Source organism: Bos indicus x Bos taurus, chromosome 2 (assembly GCF_003369695.1).
Source record: "Bos indicus x Bos taurus breed Angus x Brahman F1 hybrid chromosome 2, Bos_hybrid_MaternalHap_v2.0, whole genome shotgun sequence".
Taxonomy (NCBI): domain Eukaryota; kingdom Metazoa; phylum Chordata; class Mammalia; order Artiodactyla; family Bovidae; genus Bos; species Bos indicus x Bos taurus.
Window position 1 is genome coordinate 71,776,468 of NC_040077.1, and position 12,252 is coordinate 71,788,719.

At 40.4% G+C, this 12,252-nt stretch overlaps 1 protein-coding gene across 3 annotated transcripts in view; it reads left to right on the forward strand.

Moving 5' to 3' along the window:
* Positions 1-12,252, forward strand: part of EPB41L5 (erythrocyte membrane protein band 4.1 like 5) — a 167,924-nt gene that overhangs the window by 99,985 nt on the left and 55,687 nt on the right. The window lies entirely within an intron of this gene.

Sequence of the window (12,252 nt, forward strand, 5' to 3'; positions counted from 1 at the left end):
TCTGTCTCAGTATCGCATTTCTTAACTTGCTTTGGAGGCTTTTGTCTGTGAGCTCATAGACTTGCCTTGTATTCTTTCAGTGTTGTGTTTTTTTCCCCCCTTCTTCCCATGCTTATCCTCTCCTCTAAGGCACTTCTGAAATTGCCCAGCCTGACATTTTATATCCTCAGCTCCGAAGAAGTCTTACAATAGGATCTTTCAGGGAAATTGCCTTCAGTCCCAAGTGAGCATACAGAGGTTTGATTGTCATTTGCACAGATACTTCTAATTCTTCCCTTGGTCGCAGGTAGGTACTTTCTGTTCATTTGAAACTGGACTAGAGCTTGTTCACCTCTGTTCCTGTCCAGAAGATGCAGTCCCCTGACTCTTTGGGTGAGTCTGATTCTTGTTCTCTGCCTCACAGGAGCTGTCACAGGTTTTGTTCCTCCAAGGAGTTGGGTTTTTGACCCCAGTGCTTGTTTCCGCTCTCAGCTCCCTGAGTTCCTCCTGGCTCCAGCACCAGTTCATTACTGGGAGTTTATCACTGTTGTATCTGGAAAGGACTGAATCCTCTGCTTTATTTGTGTGATTTTAATTACTGTGTTTACCTATTTTTCCAAAGTCAACTCCTCTCTTCTCTTTCTAGCCCATCATTTGTACATACAAAGACTATCTTATTTTCAATAACTGATGTATACTTTAAGCTACAGAAAGTTCAGTTCTAATCTTAAACCTAATTTAAATATTTCTCCTTTCCCCATACATAGGGTAGTGGTGGTTTGTTCTTTTAGTCTTCACATTCTCCCACTTATTCTTGGTGGCACATGCTTTCAGCGTTGAGGAAGAAGAAAGAGGAAAGGAGCAGGGTCTAATGTGGGTGATGCTGTTGTAATCCAGCCAGGTGTTGTGGTATGAACATAACCATGCTTTTGTGTGCTGCACTTCAGTGTTCTCTCAGAGGCCCTTATAGAACCCACCATCACTTCCCCAAGGAGGCAGTTTTCTTCATACTTCACTTTTTGCCACACTCTCTCCCCCGTGTTGCTGGCTTTGGCTCTTAACTGGGAATACACTTCTTCTGCTTGGATCATCTTACTCTGAGACACCTGTCCCATAGGTAGAGTTCCAGTGAATGTGCTTCAAACTAGACTCACACGTGGCACAAGGGAAGCATACGTTTTTTCTTTTCTCCTAAGTTTTTATTTTGGAAGACTTCAAGCCCACAGAAAAGTTGAAAGAATAGTAAATGGAATAGTTATATGCCCTTCCCCCTAAATTTTCTACCTGTTAATATTTTGCCTATTTGCTGACACTGAGTTTTTCTAAACTGAAATAATTGAGGAGCACAACACAGACATTACTGTATCCATTACTACTTTTTTTGCATGGTGGTGGTGTAGTCACTAAGTCGTGTCCAACTCTTGCGACCCCATGGACTATAGCCTGCAGACTCCTCCATCCATGGGATTTTCCAGGCAAGAATCCTGGAGTGGGTTGCGATTTCCTTCTTCAAGGGATCCTCCCTGACCCAGGGATCAAACCCACATCTTCTGCATTGGCAGGCAGATCCTTTACTTCTGAGCCACAAGGGAAGCCCTTCATTTCCAAAAATCAAGGATAGTCTTATATGTAATGTATTTATCACACAGAATTATTTTTTCCCCGCTGTGCTGGGTCTTCGTTGCAGCACGTGGCCTTTTTCTGGTTACAGTGTGCAGGCTCAAAAGTTGTGGTGATCTTAAGTTCCCTGACCAGAAATCAAACCCATGTTCCCTACATTGGAAGGTGGATTCTTAACCATTGGACCACCAAGGAAGTACCTACACCCACAGGTTTTAACATTATTGTGACTATTAAAGTCCATACTAAGGTTTTCCCAGAAATTTTGATAAATGCCCTTCATAGTTGTTTTTCTGCCTGACTCAGGATCCAGTGAGAATTTCAGTTAGTTTCTCATGTTTCATTGCTCATGAAATCTTCCTCAGCCTGCTTTGCATTTCATGACATTAACATTTTTTTCAAACTTTTTGTTTTGTATTGGATTATTGCCAACAAAGGTCCGTCTAGTCAAGGCTATGGTTTTTCCAGTGGTCATATATGGATGTGAGAGTTAGACTGTGAAGAAAGCTGAGTGCTGAAGAATTGATGCTTTTGAACTGTGGTGTTGGAGAAGACTCTTGAGAGTCCCTTGGACTGCAAGGAGATCCAACCAGTCCATTCTAAAGGAGATCAGTCCTGGGTGTTCATTGGAAGGACTGATGCTAAAGCTGAAACTCCAGTGCTTTGGCTACCTCATGCGAAGAGTTGACTCGTTGGAAAAGACCCTAATGCTGGGAGGGATTGAGGGCAGGAGGAGAAGGGGACGACAGAGGATGAGATGGCTAGATGGCATCACCGACTCAATGGACATGAGTCTGAGTGAACTCCGGGAGTTGGTGATGGACAGGGAGGCCTGGCGTGCTGCGATTCATGGGGTCGCAAAGAGTCGGACACGACTGAGCGACTGAACTGATAACCAATTAACAAATAACATTGATAACTTTTTTAAAGAACCTATGCAGGTTTCTTTGTGGAATACCTTGCAACTTAGATTTGTGAGATTATCTTAGATTCAGGTTAAACATTTTTACTGATATTTCGATTAAGGCGATGTCCACCAGATTTCTCTATAAAAGTACCTTTTCCCCCTTTAATCTGTGGAGTGTCATTTTAAAACTGAGAGTAGATATCCTATTCCCTGAAGTCTTTTATCTGGTGGCTTTGCATCCATTGATAATTTTTACCTGAATCAATTATTGTTTTGGTATTTATGATATGTTGATTTTCAAGTTCTGTCCTTCTTTCTACAAGTACAAGATGGCATTCCTCTGTAAAAGAGGGCTTCCTCTTTCCTCTCACCTTTAAAGGAAATAATGTTACTCATAGATTCGTGGATTTTTAAGAATGTATTATCATCTACTCCTGTTACTCATTTTGATGTGTGGCTTACTGTAAATTTGGCCTCTGGGAATCTATACATTCTTGCCCTCGCCAGCACTGTAAATGTAGCTTGTCCAGCCGCTGGCCTTTCCCCCAGGTTATTAAGGTAAACTTCAGTCAGCTCGTGGAGCTAGATCTCTCCATGCTAAGAGATGCACTTCCCTACATAGGAGATACGTTTTTGTATACTCTCAAACTTAGAGATTCATGCATCATATTTCCTAAGAGCTCTCTCAGCACCACACATGATGTGGGGCTGCTGCTGCTGCTGCTAAGTCGTTTCAGTCGTGTCCAACTCTGTGCAACCCCATAGATGGCAGCCGGAGAAGGCAATGGCACCCCACTCCAGTACTCTTGCTTGGAAAGTCCCATGGATGGAGGAGCCTGGTAGGCTGAAGTCCACGGGGTCGCTAAGAGTCAGACACGACTGAGCGAATTCACTTTCACTTTTCACTTTCATGCATTGGAGAAGGAAAAGGCAACCCACTCCAGTGTTCTTGTCTGGAGAATCCCAGGGACGGGGGAACCTGGTGGGCTGCCATCTATGGGGTCGCACAGAGTCGGACACGACTGAAGCGACTTAGCAGCAGCATAGATGGCAGCTCACCAGGCTCCCCTGTCCCTGGGATTCTCCAGGCAAGAACACTGGAGTGGGTTGCCATTTCCTTCCCCAATGCATGAAAGTGAAAGTGAAGTCGCTCAGTCGTGTCCGACTCTTAGCGACCCCGTGGACTGCAGCCTACCAGGCTCCTCTGCCCATGGGATTTTCCAGGCAAGAGTACTGGAGTGGGTTGCCATTGCCTTCTCTGTGATGTGGGACTAGTAGTTGCTAATGCTTAGCGATCCCCTTTCCCCCTTGAAGTAAAATGGAATCGTCTGCTTTCACAGGTTCTTTCAGAGCCTCCATTTACTTCATGTGACTTTTCTCTGCCCTGATGTCCTGCCCTTGCAGAATGTCCCTTTGGATGTCTTGTCTTTTCTTTTATGATGTGGATAGTGCAGTGTGCTCAGACTCTTTTTATAAGGTCTGCTCAAATCTTTGGAATGTGACATGTATTAAGTTTCCTAGGACTGCTGTTATAGCTGGATGACCACAGAATTTTGTCTCGTGATTCTAGAGGCCAGAAGTTCAAGAGATGAAGATGCAGGCCAGATGCTTCCTTCTGAGAATGGTGAGAAGATCTGTTCCAGCCTCTTTCCTGGCTGTTGGTGGTTTGCTGGCAGGGTGGATTGCAGAAATACCACCTAGTCTCTGCCTTCATCATCACATGGCCTTCTTGGGTGTATATCTGTGTCCATACTTGCCCCTTCATAAGGATGTCTTTTCAAATGGGCTGAACTGAAGGATATCAGTCATGGTGCATGAAGTGCCTGCCCTCCCCTCCAGTATGATCTCAGTTCAGTTCAGTCACTCAGTCACGTTCAACTCTTTGTGACCCCATGGACTGCAGCATACCAGGCTTTTCCCTGTCCATCACCAACTCCTAGAGCTTGCTCAAACTCATGTCCATTGAGTCAGTGATGCCATTCAACCATCTCGTCCTCTATTGTCCCCTTCTCCTCCTGCCTTCAATCTTTCCTAGCATCAGGGTCTTTTCAGGTGAGTCAGTTCTTTGCATCAGTCAGCCAAAGGATTGGAATTTCAGCTTCAGCATCAGTCCTTTCAGTGAATATTCAGGACTGATTTCCTTTAGGATTGACTGGTTGGATCTCCTTGCAGTCCATGGGACTCTGAAGAGTCTTCTCCAACACCACAGTTCAAAAGCATCAATTCTTTGGCACTCAGCTTTCTTTATAGTCCAACTCTCACATACATACATGAATACTGGCTTTGACTAGACGGACCTTTGTTGGCAAAATAATGTCTCTGCTTTTTAATATGCTGTCTAGGTTGACCATAGCTTTTCTTCCAAGGAGCAAGCATCTTTTAATTTCATGGCTGCAGTCACCATCTGCAGTGATTTTGGAGCCCCCCCAAAAGAGTCTGGCACTGTTTCCATTGTTTTTCCATCTTTTTGCCATGAAGTGACATGACTTGATGCCATGATCTTAGTTTTGTGAATGTTGAGTTTTAAGCCAACTTTTTCACTCTCTTCTTTGACTTTCATCAAGAGATTCTTTAGTTCTTGTTCACTTTTTGCCATAAGGATGGTGTCATCTGTGTATCTGAGGTTATTGATTTTTTTCCCAGAAGTCTTAATTCCAGCTTGTGCTTCATCCAGCCTGGCATTTCACATGATGTACTCTGTATATATAAAGCTGAAACTCCAATACTTTGGCCACCTGATGCAAAGAGCTGACTCATTTGAAAAGACGCTGATGCTGAGAAAGATTGAAGGCAGGAGGAGAAGGGGACAACAGAGGATGAGATGGTTAGATGGCTTCACCGACTCAATAGACATGAGTTTGAGTAAACTCTGGAAGTTGGTGATGGACAGGGAGGCCTGGCATGCTGCAGTCTGTAGGGTCGCAAAGAGTTGGACACAGCTGAACGATTGAACTGAACTGAACTCTGTATATAAGTTAAATAAGCAGGGTTACAACACAGAGCCTTGAGGTACTCCTTTCCCGATTTGGAACCAGTCTGTTGTTCGATGTCTATTTCTAACTGTTGCTTCTTGACCTATATATGGATTTCTCAGGAGGCAGATAAGGTGGTCTGGTATTCCCATCTCTCAAAGAATTTTCCACAGTTTGTTGTGATCCACACAGTCAAAGGCTTTGGCATAGTCAATAAAGCAGAAGTAGATGTTTTTCTGGAAGTCCCTTGCTTTTTCAATGATGCAGCACATGTTGGCAATTTGATCTCTGCTTCCTTTGCCTTTTCTAAATCCAGCTTGAATATCTGGAATTTCACGGTTCACGTACTGTTGAAGCCTGTCTTGGAGAATTTTGAGCATTACTTTGCTAGCATGTGAGATGAGTGCAATTGTGTGGTAGTTTGAACATTCTTTGGCATTGCTTTTCTTTGGAATTAGAATGAAATCTGACCTTTTCCAGTCCTGTGGCCACTGCTGAGTTTTCCAAATTTGCTGACATATTGAGTGCAGCACTTTTACAGCATCACCTTTTAGGATTTGAAATAGCTCAGCTGGAATTCCATCACTTCCATTAGCTTTTTTCATAATGATGCTTCCTAAGGCCCACTTGACTTGAGTATGATCTCATCTTGACCTAAGCAATGTATACCTGGAAATGTATTTCCAAGTAAAATCCCAATCCAAGATCATGAGCATGAGGACTTATGCATATGAATTTGGGGTGGGGCACAGTTTAACCCATAACATGCGTGCTTTTAAACCATTTTTCTTCAGAAATTCCAAAATAATTCAACATTCTTTTAGATATGAACTTCTATTTCATTTCTGATTCATGAAGCTTTTAATCTTACTTTTGAGTACTGTGGACTATTTGTGTCCCTCCAAAATTCATACGTTGAGATCTAGTCCCCAGTCTGATGGTATTTGGAGGTAAGACCTTTGGGAAGTGATTTGATGAAGGTGGACTTAAGCCCTGGTGAATGGGATTAGTGCCCTTGTAAAAGAGACCCCAGAGTGCTCCCTCATTTCTTTCTGCCACATGAGGACGCAGCAAACAGATAGTCTCTAAACTAAAAAGAGGGCCCTCACCAAATACTGTATGTGCTGGTAAGACTTGGCAACAAGTCTAGAACTAGACTAGAACTGGGAGAAATAAAGTTCTGTTGTTAATAAGCTACCCAGTCTATGGTATTTCTGTTAATGTAGCCTGAACAGGCTAAGACATATGGGTGTAGTTAAAATAAAAAATTTCTATCATATGTCCATCTTAGGACCACAGGAAATGAACTACCAATTCTTATATTATTTTGTCCAAAAATATTTGTATCCATATTTTTTAAAATTTATGGTGAAAATTTCAAGATTATATATAGGTCCAACATATGGTGAACCACGGCATTCTCATCAGTCAGCTTCAACAAACTCCTGTATTCTATCATTTTTGTTTCATCTCTTCCTCGTCACCACCATCATCTCTTCTCTTGATGTTGTTAACCTTATTTAAAAAGAAAAAAGCCTCTCAAGTTGCACTGATTCACATTTAGAAAGGATAACCATTGGAGAAGTACAAAAAGACTTGAAAATGAGCTGAATAGATGGTTTTACACTAATAGATTTTTACAACTGTTGAAAAGTGCCTGAAGTACCTTTACTCCCATGGTTTCCAAGTGAGTTCCAAGTGAGAAACCCTTCTAATTAAATTTATCTGGGAATTCCAAATAAAATCTCATTAAAAAGTTACCAGGGGAAACCAAAACTCTACCATCTGCTCCACTTTCTGTGTAGCTCATTTGAGTCTGAAATCCTTTGGGCTCTGTAGAACACATGTTGATGACCACAGTGAAGGAAGCTGTTTGAAAGTGTACAGCCACGTGGTTGCAGAGATAGGACTGGGACACAGCGGTCTTGACTTGCAAAGAAGCTCTCTTTGTTCTTACTGTCTCTCTCATCAATTTTTGAAAGTTTTTTTTTTTTTCTTATTTGTGTCCCAGACCCAGAGTGATTAAAGCACGGCCTTCATTCCTCTAGGAAGGCAGGCAGCAGTGGCAGTTTGTTTCCTTCCGCCTCACTCAGTATTAGGTCAAGAAAATAAAAATGTCTACATTGACCTTTGAACTTTGCCACAGCAGATAAATTGAAAATCTTGTTCTTTAAAAAACTGTTGGAGGGCTTCCCTGATGGCTCAGTGGTAAAGAATCCATCTTCCAATGCAGGAGACATGGATTCGATCCCTGGTCTGGGAGGATCCCACATGCCATGGAGCAACTAAGCCCGTGTTCCCCATCTGTGGAGGCTGTGCTCTAGAGCCTAGGAACCACAGCTACTGAAGCCCGCTCGCCCTAGAGCCCACGCTCCACAATAAGAGAAGCCACCACAAGGAGAAGCCTCTGCACTGCAACTAGAGGGTAGCCCCCACTCGCCATTATTAGAGAAAAGCCTGCACAGCAGCGAAGACCCAGCACAGCCAAATAAATAAATAAAATTATAAAAAACATAACTGTTAGAATACTTGCTCTAGATGATTTTTTTTTTTTTTTTACCGTTTGGCTGTACTTCGCAGCATGCAGGATTTTAGTTCCCTGACCAGGGATCGAACCTACACCCCTTTAAGTGGAGTCTTAACTGCTGGACTGCCAGGGAAGTCCATGAATTGTTTTCGTATTTCATTTTCCTGTTGTTCATTTCATGAATAAAGATACATAGTTGATTTTTGTATATTGATGTTGTATCCTGCAACTTTGTTGTTTCAAATTGAACTAGATTATTTTTAGTTTTGAAATCCTAAATTTGACTAAGGTTTTTACATATTTAAAAATGTTTGTACACATTATAAAATTCATTTATTGGGACTTCCCTGGTGGTCCAGTGATTAAGGATCTGCCTGCCAAGGCAAGGAATACAAGTTTCAATTTCTGGTCCTCGAAGGTTCCACATGCCGTGAAGCTACTAAGCTCATGCACCACAACTATTGAATCCGTGCCCTAGGGCTTGTGAACCGCAGCTATTCAAGCCTGAGCACAGCAGAGCCTGTACTCCACAACGTAAGCCGCCGCAATGAGGAGCCCATGTACCTTAGCTAGAGAGTGACGCTCGCTTTCTGTGATTAGAGAAAGGTCGAGAGCAGCCACAAAGACCCAGCTTGGCCAAAAAGTAAATAAAATTTAAAAGTTCATTTATGGTAAATGTACAAGTCCATGATTTTTAGAAATGTATAAAATTGTACAATCACTACAGTCTAGTTTTAGAACATTTTCATGATCTCCAAAAGTTCAGTCTTTATAAATTTTACTTTCCTAGACATTTTGTATGAATGAAATTATACAGTATACAAGGTTTTATGTCTGGTTTTCTAGAATAATTTTCAGATTTATCCATGTATTCTAATGTGCTCCTTTCAGTTGCTGATTAATAATGCATTTTATGGATATACAGTGTTTTGTTTATACATTCACCAGTTGTTGGAAATTTGTATTTTTTCCATGTTCTGGCTGTCAATAATGTTATAAGCATTCCTGTACATATCTTAGTGTGGACATAAAATGTCATTTCTCTTGAATAGACTCCTAGGAGGGAAATTGCTGGGTTGTATGGTGAATTTATATTTTAACTTTTAAAGGAATTGACAACGTTTTTCCGGAGAGGAAATGCTTGAATGTTCCAGGTCTTCACATCCTAGCCAACATTTGTGATTTTCTGTCTTTTTGATTACAGCTGTTTAAGAGAGTGAATAGTGGCATTTCCTTGTTTTGAGTTGCATTTTCCAGAGGGCTACTGATGTTGAGCATCTTTTCATGTGCTTGTCAGCCATTAATCGATTGATTGTCTTTGCAGGAATGTCTATTTGAAACTTTTGCTCATTTTTATATGAGTTATTTATCTTTTTGATATTAAGAGTTCTTTGTATATGTTGGATACCAGTTCCTTATGAGAGACTGATTTGCAAAATTTTTCATTTCATCTGTGACTTCTCTCTTCATTTCAATCAACAGTGTTTTTTTGAAGCTCAAGCATTACATTGTGATGAAGTCCAATTTCCCATTTTTTTTTTTATGGGTGGTACCTTTGGTATCATATCTGAGAACATTTTGCCAAACCCAAATCACAAAGATCTTTTCCTCCTGTGTTTTTTTCAGATATTTATTGTTTCAGCTCTTAACATTTCAGTGTGTTATCCATGTTGATTTAACTTTTGTGTCGTGTGAGGTAAGGGTCTAAATTCACATTTTTGCATGTATTTTTAGTTGTTTTGACACCAGTTGTTGAATGCCTATTCTTTTATGCATTGATTTGTCTTGGCAAAAATCAACCATAAGCATTATGAATTCCGAACTCTCAATTTCATTCTGTTGATTTACATATCTATTAAAAAATTTATTTATTTATTTTTGGCTGTGCTGGGTCTTCATTGCTGCACAGGCTTTCACTAGTTGTGGTGAGCTAGTTGTATTCTTTATTATGGTGCTTGGGTTTCTCATTATGGTGGCTTCTTTTGTTGTGGAGCATGGGTTCTAGGCACGTGGGCTTCAGTAGTTGAGTACATGGGCCCAGTAGTTGTGGTTCCCAGGCTCTAGAACACAGGCTCAGTAGTTGTGGTGCAGGGGCTGAGTTGCTCTGTGGCATATGGGATCTTCTCAGACCAAGGATCAAACCCATGTCTCCTGTCTTGGCAGGCGGATTCTTCACCACTGAGCCACTAGGGAACCCCCTACATACCTATTTTTGTGCCAATACCACACTGTCTTAATAACTGTGGTTTTATAGCAAGTTGCAGTATATATCCTCCAATTTTCTTCTTTTCCAGAATGCACTTGGTTGTTCTAGCTTCTGAATTTTCACATTTTTTTCATCTAATTCATGAACATAAAGTATAAAGTGTCTTTCTGTTTATTTAGATATCCTTTATTTATTATAGTTTTAAGTGTATAAGCTCTGCATGTGTGCTCAATCACTTCAGTCATGTCCAGCTTTTTCGACCTTATGGACTCGAACCTGCCAGGTTCCTCTGTCTATGGAGTTCTCCAGGCAAGAATACTGGAGTGGGTTGCCATACTTTTCTCCAGGGGATCTTTCCTACCCAGGGATTGAATCCAAGTCTCTTGTGTTTGCTGCATTGGCACGAGGGTTCTTTACCACAAGTGCCATGTGGGAAGCCCAACAAGCTCTGCATATCCTTTATTAAATTTATTCCTGTTTTTATTCTTTTGATGGTAACAATTATTTTAATAATAGTAACAGAATTATTGTAATCTCAGTTTTCTATTGTTCATTGCTAGTGTATAGGCATAATTGAATTTTGTGTGTTGATCTTGTGTCCTGCCTCCTTGCTGAACTTGTTTATTACTTTCCAGGAGCGTTTTGTGGATTCCATTGACTTTTCTACATACAGGATTCTGTCATCTGCACATAAAAACCTCTTCCTTTGTATCTCTTTCTTTCTAGTTTGGGCCCTTAATTTACTCTGCCTTTTTTTCTTACTGCACCTTTTAAAACCTTCTGTGTATTGTTGAATAGAAGTGATAAGAGTGGAATCTTTGTCTTGTTTCTGACTTACAAGAGAAATAATTTGGTCATTCATCATTCAGTGTAATGTTGTACTATGCTGTGCTTAGTTGTGACCCCATAAACCCACCAGGCTTCTCTGTCCATGGAACTCTGCAGGCAAGAACACTGGGGTGGGTTGTCATGCCCTCATCCAGGGGATCTTCCCAACCCAGGGATTGAACCCAGGCCTCCCACATTGCAGGTGGATTCTTTACCGTCTGAGCCACCAGGGAAGCCCCAATGTAATGTTAGCTGTTGATTTTTTTGTGTGTGTATTTCCTTTATCAGTTTGAAGATATTCTTATCTATTCTTAGTTTGTTGAGAGTTTTACCATTAGTGTTGTTGGATTTTGTCACATGCTTTTTCTGTATCTATTGAGATGATCATGTGGTTTGTTTCTATTAATATGTAGTATTACATTAATTGATTTTGGAATGTTAAACTAACTTTGCATTCCTGTGAAAAGTCCCAGTTGATCATGGTGGACAGTCCTTTTTCTTCCTTGCTTGATTTCTTGTTGTATGTTTGGTATTGCTCCACTGTCAGGATAATCATGGGCTCATAGAATGACTTGGAGAATGTTGCCTTTCCTCTATTTGTAAAATAGTTTGTTGATGGTTAGAATTATTTCTTCTTTTAAATATTTGATAGAATTTTTCACGAGGTTCTCTGGGTCTGAGCTTCTCTTTGTGAGAAGATTTTTAATTACCAGTTAATGTCTATACTTTTCTGCATCTATTCAGACTTTCTGTTTTCCTGGAGTGAGCTGTGGTGGTTTGTGGCTTTCAAGGAATTTTTGCGTATCGTCTAAGTTGTTGAGTTTATTGGTGTACAATTCATAATATTCCCTTCTATCTTGTTAATGTTTGTAGTGTCTGTAGTGATGTCACTATTCCCATTCCTGATATTGTATATACATATTCTTATTTTTCTTTTTATCAGTCTAGCTACAAATTATTAATACATAAATCAATTATTACATTGAGCTCAAAGAACTAGTTCTCAGTTTAATTCATTTTCTCTATTATTTTTCCTTTTATCTTTATTATTTCTTGCCTTCCTCTTCCTTTGCATTTAATATGCTCTTTTTGTAATTTATCAAGGTATAAACTGAGGTCATTGATTTGAAAACTTTGTTCTAATGTAGATGTTTAATATTATAAGTATTCCTCTAATTATTATTTTAGTAGAATCCTACAAATACAGATGTGT